The sequence below is a fragment of the Crocuta crocuta genome, unplaced genomic scaffold (assembly GCF_008692635.1).
Source record: "Crocuta crocuta isolate KB4526 unplaced genomic scaffold, BGI_CrCroc_1.0 scaffold475, whole genome shotgun sequence".
NCBI classification, from domain to species: domain Eukaryota; kingdom Metazoa; phylum Chordata; class Mammalia; order Carnivora; family Hyaenidae; genus Crocuta; species Crocuta crocuta.
In genome coordinates, this window is record NW_027529518.1 from 1,995,430 (window position 1) to 2,005,263 (window position 9,834).

Here is a 9,834-nt window from a genome sequence, read left to right on the forward strand (position 1 = left end):
GTAAACCAAACACCAGGAATTTGATCTCAGGCATAAAGACAATTAGCTTTGTTGAGCCAGTAGGTTTACTACCTTTCAGTAGGATTACTGTTTCACAACAGCCAGTTGTGTCCAGGTCATTTGGTTGTAAAATGGGGGGTCAGTCAGAATAACCCCGTGGTGCCTATCACCAGGCCAGTGTGTGTGCCTCTTCACCTGATCTTTTTTTGTGAGGGCAGAGTGCCCTGAACCGGATCCCTGGGGCCTTGAGCTGAGAATTTCATCAGGTTCCTGCTACTGGCTAATTAATCATCAAGTCAACTCACTGCAAAACCAAGCCGCCATGCTGACCCATTAATGCAGGTCCCTGGGGTCATTAGGACAGCAGAAAGAGAAGGATATGGCCTAATCTCCCAGGATTACAGGGGAGAAGCTCCTGAGATCTGATGAGTATCAGATGAGTATGATACAGGAATTAGGCTTTTTCTACCTTTTCCTGTAATATTCCTTCCAAAAAGCTACTCAGAAAACAAAAGAGCCTGTTGCCTTGCCCAGAAATACTCATCCATTTGAGGGCCCCTTCTCCGAGGAAGCAGTTCGCTTGCCTCTTGCACAGGTCTGCTAGGCTCAGCCCGCTCCGCTGGTTGAAAAGTTAAATAGCAGCCAGTCCACAACCTACCTTTCCTGCCTACGGGATGTCAAACCAGTCTGGCTAATTTTTTAAAATGTATTGCCCAGCTATGCGGGTCTATAATATATAATCCCTTTGTTCCGGGACACTTTGTGTTTGCAGTTTCGTTCTTTTTTGGGTCAACAGTCACTGGCGAGGGGGAGTGACTTTGATCATTGCTCCAGTTTGCTTTTTCTGACCACTCTAAAATATTGAGCTGTCTACGTGATGCCAAAATAATGGATTGGAAAGCGAGACGGTCTTTCAGTGGAGGAAGCGACTGCTTGCGTAATAGCAAACGGTGTGGTTTTCTGTTGCCGTTGTTGTTGCCAAGATGCCTCGTTGTTTTCTGTTGGGTAAACACATACTATTATCTTTTCTTTTTCTTTACGGAGTGGCCCCAAAAGTAAACCCCTTAGTGGGGAGGCTGCATGCTACAAGTGGTAAAATCAAAAACTGTGAAGCCAGACAGACAGATCTAAATGTATTAGCTGTGAGCTCTTGGGAAGGCTGAATAATCTACTCAGCCTCAGTTATCTCATCTGTAAATTGGGCAAGATAATATCTGCCTTGAAGTGTTGTCGTAAGATTGTTATGAGGCTATTTTAAGTGTCTGGCCTAGGTCAGGCAGACAGTATTTCTTAATTTTGATGTACATACACCTCACCGGGGGACCTTATTCAACTGCTGACTCTGACTCAGTAGGTCTGGGGCGGGTGGGAGATTCTGCATCGCCAATAAGCCCCCAGGAGATTGATGTCCATGTTGCTGCTCCACGAACCATACTTGGAGTGGCAAGTAGGTCATTTGCAAAGTGGCCAGCACATCTAGTGCCTGAATACATGACCACCCCAAAATACTTCAATCACTCACTTAAAAAACTACTGAAAAGAAACCCTTTTTCCTCAAACGTAACAGTAATCTGCCTATAGCTATGTCCCCGTAGCCTTTGCAAAATGGCTCTTTGAGATTGGCCACGGTTGGTGATTTCTGAAGGCAGGTAATGGGTACATGGGAGGGGTTCCTTATACTACTCTCTCTGCTTCTGTACCTGTTGAACATTTTCCAAGATAATTTTTTAAGTTGAAAAAGAAAACCCCAACAGAAGAGTTTTAGGGCAGTGATAGCATACTTCCTGTACGATACTATAATGGTGGATGCATGTCATTATAAGTTTGTCCAAACCCACAGAAGGTACACCAAGAGTGAACCCTAATAGAAGCTGTGGACTTTCATGATAATGACTTGCCAGTGTAGGTCCAGCCATTGAAAAACATGCACAACTGAGGGATACAGATAGTAGAGTGACTACGCATGTGAGGAGTGGATGTGGGGATATGGGAACTCTCGGTACTTTCCGCTCAGGTTTGCTGTGAACCTAGAACTGTTCTAAATGATAAAGTCTATTAAGAAAAAACCCACAGGGGCGCCCAAGTGGCCTAGTCGATTGGATGTCCGACTTTGGCTCGGGTCATGATCTCAGGGTTCGTGAGTTCAAGCCATGCTCGGGCTCTGTGCTGGTAGCTTGGAGCCTGGAGCCTGCTTTGGATTCTGTGTCTCCCTTTCTCTCTGCTCCTCCCCCACTCACTCATTTTCTCTCTCTCTCTCTCTCTCTCTCTCAAAAATAAAGAAACATTTAAAAAATTTTTAAAAGAGAAAGAAAAAAACCCACAGACAAAAAAAAGATACCTGTTCCCTAATAGCCTGAGAACAGCAAGAGATACCCATTGCCTGGTACAGTGATAACCTCCAAAAACATGATCATCAGAAGATAGAAAGCTTCCATTCCAATTCTGCAAATAAACCCATTCATAACCTTTCCTTTTGTGACCTATGATTGCACAAAAGCAATTTCCCCATCCACCCCAGGATTTAGCACATTTTCCCCCTTACTATTAGCACGACTCACACTTCATTTTCTCATGGTGTTTTTTGGCATTGTTTTTCTCTACCTCGGTGGACTACAAATCTGTCCACATCCTCATAACATCATTGATTCTTTTCACTTTATTGACTCAGGCCTTTCCTCCACCTACCTGGCTCACATCCTGAACGGCCCACCTTGTGCATTCATTAAGTCCGTGATTCGCAAAGCAATTGCCATACTAAGTTGGAGAAAGCACAGAATGAGATAGACAAGCATCGTCATCATCTTCCTTGAAGTGGGCCTGGTTCTTATTAGGGACTGCACTGACACAGCTCAGGATAGGTGTCACTAAACTTGTGGATATCTTTTGCCTGACCGAGCAGCCGGGGCAAATCAGAACCAAACTAAATGAACAAAATAAGGAAGCAGCCAGCTTGAGCTTAGTCTATTTGCGTTTCTTTTTCCTCTGGCTTATATAAAGCCTCTCCAAACCAGTGTCCTAATTGAGTCCTCTTTTTTTCTGCCTGTGGCAGCGTCTTTGATGTGGTAACTGGACAAGACCTCATCCCAACAGCCTGTGTAGCTGGGTCAACTCTTTGTTATTCTGTTTGGTATTTCATCCTGGAGAGTAATGTCCTTCTCTGGTATGTTGTTGATCACTTCCAGATTATAGGTGTAGCAAATATTTTCCTAATGAAATAATCATGAACTTGGCATTCTCCCGTTGGGCCAACACAGCTGGGCTCTGTGGGGCTCTCCGTCTGGGTCTTCTAGTTCCAGCCCACTCCCTCTNACTGGGTGTTATATGGAAACCAACTTGACAATAAACTATTAAATAAATAAATAGATTGTTCCTTTTAAGTGTGTTCTCTCAAAATGTCAGGCTTTTAGGTGCTACTGGAAATGTTCAATCTTTCTCATAATAACACAGTTTTGGAATGTCAGCGCTCTTTCCGTGTTCTTGTTGAAACCCCGAAGGTATCTTCTCAGCCAGCCGCTGTGCTGTCTTTCCACTGAAGTGTTCGCGAATGAAAATATCTGGCCAAGACGCTCATTTCCAGAATCCCTTCTAGAAACCCGAACTTTAGATGCTGACTTTGTACAACTCCTTTTGAAGTTAACTTGGGTGGCAGACTTGTGCAGGCCTAACGATTTCGAGGTGACAAACACCTGCATTTCTGTTTGCTGGCTGCTTCCAAGATGAATCATATTTGTTTTCACGATGACAACTATTTCTTTACCTTGTTTCCTGATTAAACTTTGTAATACCTGTGGCCCCTTGGGGAGTTTGGGTCTTCTTTCCACCAGCCCACGGTCAGGCCATTTCATCGGGGCAGGGAAACGCGTTCTTCGTGGCAGACAGGAAATAACGGCACATACATCAGTCTCCAATATCTCCCCTGGGAAGTATTTCAAAGGAACTTGCCTCATATCATGGCACACTCATCCTTGCCTTTTCTTGTGAACCCAACTCCTCTCTGTCTATGGATGGAGCCCACCCTTTAAGAGTCAGCTCAGAGCCTTCCAACTCCTGCAGCATTTGTTGGGGGTGGGGGGGAGCACACGCTTGAGCGTGGAACCAGGTCCAAGACTGTTTGGGGTGCATTTTGTTCCTCCCTTCCCCCAGGCCGCCGCACTCCAACACACTGTAAATCCCGGCAGTGCAGACACAGTGTATGATCACCGGCCACTCACCCAGTTCTTGCTGATTGCAGCCTGTCCAAATGTGACAGGTTTCAAATTAAAGGGAAGGGACTTGAGACTTAAGTACATTGAATTAATCTCTAACAGGGAAGATCCAACTGCTTTGTGATTCTGGGAATCTACTTTGGAAACTCATTGGTGGCGTCGGGGGGAGTCCTTTTACAAAACTGGGAAATAACACACTAAAAGGAGGAAAGCCGTCTAGGAGAGGCACTGGTTCAGACTTAGTCTTTGATATGGAACACCGCCATTGAGTCATCAAAAATAAATGCCTTCCAGGATGATAAAGGAAGGAATAAATTCCCTTATATGGTTATCTAGCACCTTTATGGGGTTTTTTTACATTCAAATGTTTTATCCACTTAGAGTTTATCTTGGTAGAATGCATCAATCCCACTTCAATTTTTTCTAGATTGCTACCCAGTTGTTTTCATGCCATTTATTGACCAGTATATTGTTTTTGAGATGACACTCCTAGCATATTCTAAATTCCTAGATGTATTTCAGTCTGTTTCTGTACTTCCAGTTCTTTTCAATTGCTCTCTTCATGGTCCAGTCAGTGCCACAGTTAGAATTATGGGGGTTATATAAATGTTTTAATTTCTGGGAGAACTGTTCCCATTAATCTTCTTTCAAAGAGTTTTCCTAGCTGTGCCTATTTCTCCAGATGAATCTAGAATCAACTTGTCTGGGTAAGAAGAGATACCAAAACCTCTTGGTATTCTGATCAGATCCATGTTAAACTTCCGTAACTTACAATCGAGAAATTTTGATGTCAAGGCTGTATGTCCTAAAACAGAAAGATGTCTTTCTACTTGTTCAAGTCTAGTTTTGGGTTTCTCAGGAGTGTCTTTTAGTTTTCCTTATAAAAGATTATGGACTTTAAGCTTATTTTTTTTAATTTTAATGTTTTTGTTTTTTTTTTTGAGAGAGAAAGAGTGAGTATGAACAGGGGAGGGGCAGAGAGAGAGGGAGACACAGAATCTGAAACAGGCTCCAGGCTCTGAGCTGGCTGTCANTTACTCTTCATTAGAGCTTCACACTGGTGTCCGTGTGTGTGTGTATTGAGGATTTGTAACCTTGGAATGGTCTGGGGTTTTCTAGGGTTCAGAATCCAAAAGCCATAAAAGATTCATAAATTCAACTACCCTAAAAAGTTTNAAAATACCATAAGCAAAGTCAAAAGAAGCACGATAAGCCAGAAGGAAACCTTTGCTTCATATCACAGAATTCTCCTAGAAGCCAGTAGGCTTTCTGCCACCAGAAAGCAGGGGCTAGGGGAACAGAGGATATGAATAAATAGCTCTATGAAAAGGTGGGCAGGGCACCTGGGTGGCTCAGTCGGTTGAGGATTTGACTTCCGCTTAGGTCATGATCTCACAGTTCATGAGTTTGAGCCTTACAACGGGGTCGCTGCTGTCAGCGCAGGGCCTACTTTGGATCTTCTGTCCACCCCACCCCACCCCTCCCTGCTCATGCTGTCTCTCTCAAAAATAGTTTTTTCAAAAGGTGGTCAACCTCACTTTTAAGTTAAAAAAAAGTATACAGAGATGTCATTTCTCATCTATCACATTGGCAAGACACATGGCTGATGAGGCTAGAACAGGCACTCTGATGTACTGCTGATAAAACTGGTCAGGAAGGAACTGGCCCCATGAATTATGCTATAAGCCACACAAGAAATGTATTTGGATAAAGAAACAGTGGAAGCATATTTAAACCAACAACAGTGGTCACTTGAAAGGTGCTGAGTGGACAAGGAATGACGTGGACAGGGATGGCAAGCGGTGACTTTTTTTTTTTTTACTGTACACTTTTACGTAATCTCTATGCTCAATGCGGGGCTTGAACTCACAACCCCAAGATCAAGAGTCACACGCTCCACTGACTGAGCCGGCCAGGCACCCTGGTATACCTTTTTATAGTTGATCTTTGAAGCATGTGACTCTTACCTATTCAAAAATCTAGACAAATTAATTCCCCTGGCAAATTAAGAAACTTAATACATTTTAGCTTACATATTTCATTCCTTATTTTTCCTATTTAACTCACAGGAGTAGGAAACAGCTTTAGGAAATAGACTAAAACTTGAGTTCCTCAGAGGTCCCTCAAATAAAATGTTTAAGTCACTGTGAAACTGGGAAGGTCTCAATTTTATTTTTTTAAAGTAATTTCTGTCCTTTACAATGGGTTATCTCACACACACGTGTGTGCTCACAGAAACGCACGTGCACGGATGCACATGTGTGCACACACACACACACATACACACAGAGGACTTGAAAGGGATAGAGAAACATGGATAGCCTCCATATTTTTTTTTACAAAGTTCAAAATAGATTACATTTATGTGCTTTTCAGTCATTATGCAATGTACAGACGCGATCCATTTAATGATTTATCTTCCCCAAATGGTTACACAATGAAGATTTTCTATGAAAGAGCCTATGTAAAAGCTTTTACTTTAGAAGCAAAGTACTATTTCCTGCAAAAACCAACCTCAGGCATACATGTTGTGTTTCTTCCTCGAGAATACTACAGTAGCAATGCCGAAGCTTGTTCGGTAAAAAGATCTGTAACATGATTTTCAAGAGGCACAAGGCATTGTGCTCGCAGATAAAAATCCTAAGTCAAGGGGCGCCTGGGTGGCTCATTTGGTTAAGCATCCGACTCTTGATTTCGGCTCAGGTCACGATCTCACAGTTCGTGGGTTCAAGCCCCCGTGTCGGGCTCTGCACTGACAGCACGGAGCCTGCTTGGGATTCTCTCTCTCCCTCTTTCTGCCCCACCCCTGCTCATGCACACGCTCTCTCTCGCGTAATAAATAAATAAACTTAAAAAAATTCTAAGTCAGAAGATCAGCTACTATGATAATAACAGTTAAAACCGCATACATATACGCTCAAGATCAGAGAGGCTATAAAGAAATGTAAATAGTTGTTGCTTTAGGGATTTTTTTGGGTAAAGTTGTTTTAATAAATACAAACTTAAAAAATATCTCCATGATTGATATAAAATAGACACATATCAAGTATTTTCTACACTTGGCTTGGAGTTTAAAGATGAAAAACATCGGCACACAAACCACCCGGCATCTGGTCATCCCAGTCTGGGCTAGTTGCTTACAGTCAGGCAAAGGGCTGGGAAGAAATGATAAAGGGATTTTTTTCCTCCTGTTCACGTAAAGCATTATCCAGAGGTAAAGCCAGGGTGAACGACGTAACTAAACAAATGCCTACCTTCCTTTCGAATTGTTAGACCAAACAGAGAAGTCACCCTAATTCCGAGGGTTNAGACTTTGTGTCTGGACCACATCCTATTCTGTAAGTATGTCTGTTCTTCTGGAAGATCCTAGGGTAGGATACGCATGATCCCTCAACACTTTAGGCTTTGGTGTGTACCCTCTGCACATTAACTGTAAAACTTATTTTAGAAACCCCATGGCAACTGTTTGTAATGACAGAGGACAAGGTATAAGTTACATAGGAACATTGACGTTTGTAGTCAGGAAATAAAGGTCATTTTATGTTTCACACTTGTAGCTGTGAAGGACACAGGACCTTGGTGATCAAAATGAATTAGAAAAAAAGAGAAGACAATAACAGATGTTTGAAGTCTTTTGCATAATAGGTTTAGATATAAAAAGAATTTTTTTCCAATGATTTCCTAGGTGTCACTCAGAAGCATCCTTGCCGTTTGTAATTTAAAATATATATTATACATTTGCAGTTACGGTCAATCACTCAATAGTCGGTAGCATGTTAATGGAGTGAAAGAGATCAAAGGCAGTCCACATTCATATTTGCAAGATAAATTTACTTCAGAAGTCAACTGAATTCCTTGCTCATGTTCTAAGTATGGCCATTGTGATAAGACCTGAAAGAAAAGAAAATTGGAGAACAGTTAAAGCCACACATTTTACAAAATCTTCCATGCAGTAAGTCACTGTTTGGACCTCAAGGAGCAAATAAGAAACAGCACAGGGACAGGCACTCTACCAAGAATTCAAAGTCAGTGTGAACAGTTGATATTATATAGAAGAAATCCAGTTGATAGCAATGGGCAGTCACTGAATAGATTTTAATTAAGTCACTACTGTCTGGCTACAGATCATTTTTTCACCATTGAATACACCTTCCACTTTNGAGAGAGACAGTGTGAAGGGGAAGGTCAGAGAGAGAGGGAGACACAGAATCTCAAACAGGCTCCAGGCTCTGAGCTAGCTGTCAGCACAGAGCCTGACGCGGGGCTCGAACCCACAACTGACGAGATCATGACCTGAACCAAAGTCGGACGCTTAACTGACTGAGCCACAGGCTCCCCCAGACGTGGCATTTTAAAGTGTCCATAAAGCCAGCCAACTTCATCAACAAACATACTTCGAGCCTATTTGTATCTCAGGGCTCTAGGAGCACAGAGAGACAAAAGCACAGTATTCCTGCTCGGTGTATCTCTTTCGAAGAGGCTCCATACATAAAACCATAAAAATTTAATAATGTAAGAATACACTCAGTCCCAAATAAGTGGTAAAAGGAAAAAAAGTGAGTGATAAAGTACAGAGGAGAATCACTGCGTAGGACCAGGCCGGTCAGAAAAGATGCCCCAAAATGTCAAGCTGAAATAAGCCTAAAAGACAGACAGGAATGATAAGGAACAATGAGATCAGCAGGCATTTCAGGTGAGGGAATGGCCAGAGCGAGGGCAAGGAGGTTGACCAGACTCTCGATGAGCTTTTTGGGGATCAGTAAATAATCTAACAGGCTCTGCTCAAGGATTTATACAGGGAATCAGCTAGACAAGATTAGCCGGAAGAGGTCACAGACTAGAGAGCATTAGATGCCAAACTGTGGACTCGTACTTCTTCCCATGGACTTGGGGAACCACTGAAGACTCTTGAGCTGGGAGCGGCGGTGGGAACACCAAAGNCATATTTAGAAGACAATTTTTCGACTTAAAAAAAGAGAGAAGGGACGTCTGGGTGACTCAGTCAGTTGAGCGTCCAGCTAACTCTTGATTTTCAGCTCAGGTCATGATCCCAGGGTTGTAGGATCGAGCCCTGCACTGGGTTCTGTGCGGAGCATGGAGTNTACTGAAGAAATGGTGACTCAGAAGAGGTGACAGGAGACTACGAAGACAGAGTCTGTCGTCACCAGAACCCTGATCCCTGACACGTGGCAGGTACCGAGTAACTGGTTCAGTTAAGGTAATCATAAGATTTCAAGCTAGGATGGCTGAAAGAATAATTTAACAGGAAATGTTAAGCCAGGGAACTGGCTTAAAGAGAAGGTTCATGATGTTAAACGAGGCTGCAGTGTTCACCTTTATCACTGTATGCACTTTGTCGAAGTGTTTCCCCACGATCAATTCCTAGCAGTAGAGATGCTGGATCGTGGAATATGCGCATTTTACATCTTTTACATGTTTTATACCATTGAAAATCAGCAAAATGAAAATAACTGAATACAGTATTAGGTACTAGATCAATAAGCTACAAAGAACTAATTGTAGGGGCACCTGGCTGGCTCACTCGGAAGAGCGTGTGTGACTCTTCATCTTGGAGTCGTGAGTTTCAAGCCCCACGTTGGGTGTAGAGATAAAATCACACAGGTACCAG

General features: G+C 42.7%; 1 protein-coding gene across 1 annotated transcript in view; it reads left to right on the forward strand.

Moving 5' to 3' along the window:
- The window catches only part of LOC144228920 (PPP2R1A-PPP2R2A-interacting phosphatase regulator 1-like), an 88,183-nt gene that overhangs the window by 69,690 nt on the left and 8,659 nt on the right, over nt 1-9,834 (forward strand). The window lies entirely within an intron of this gene.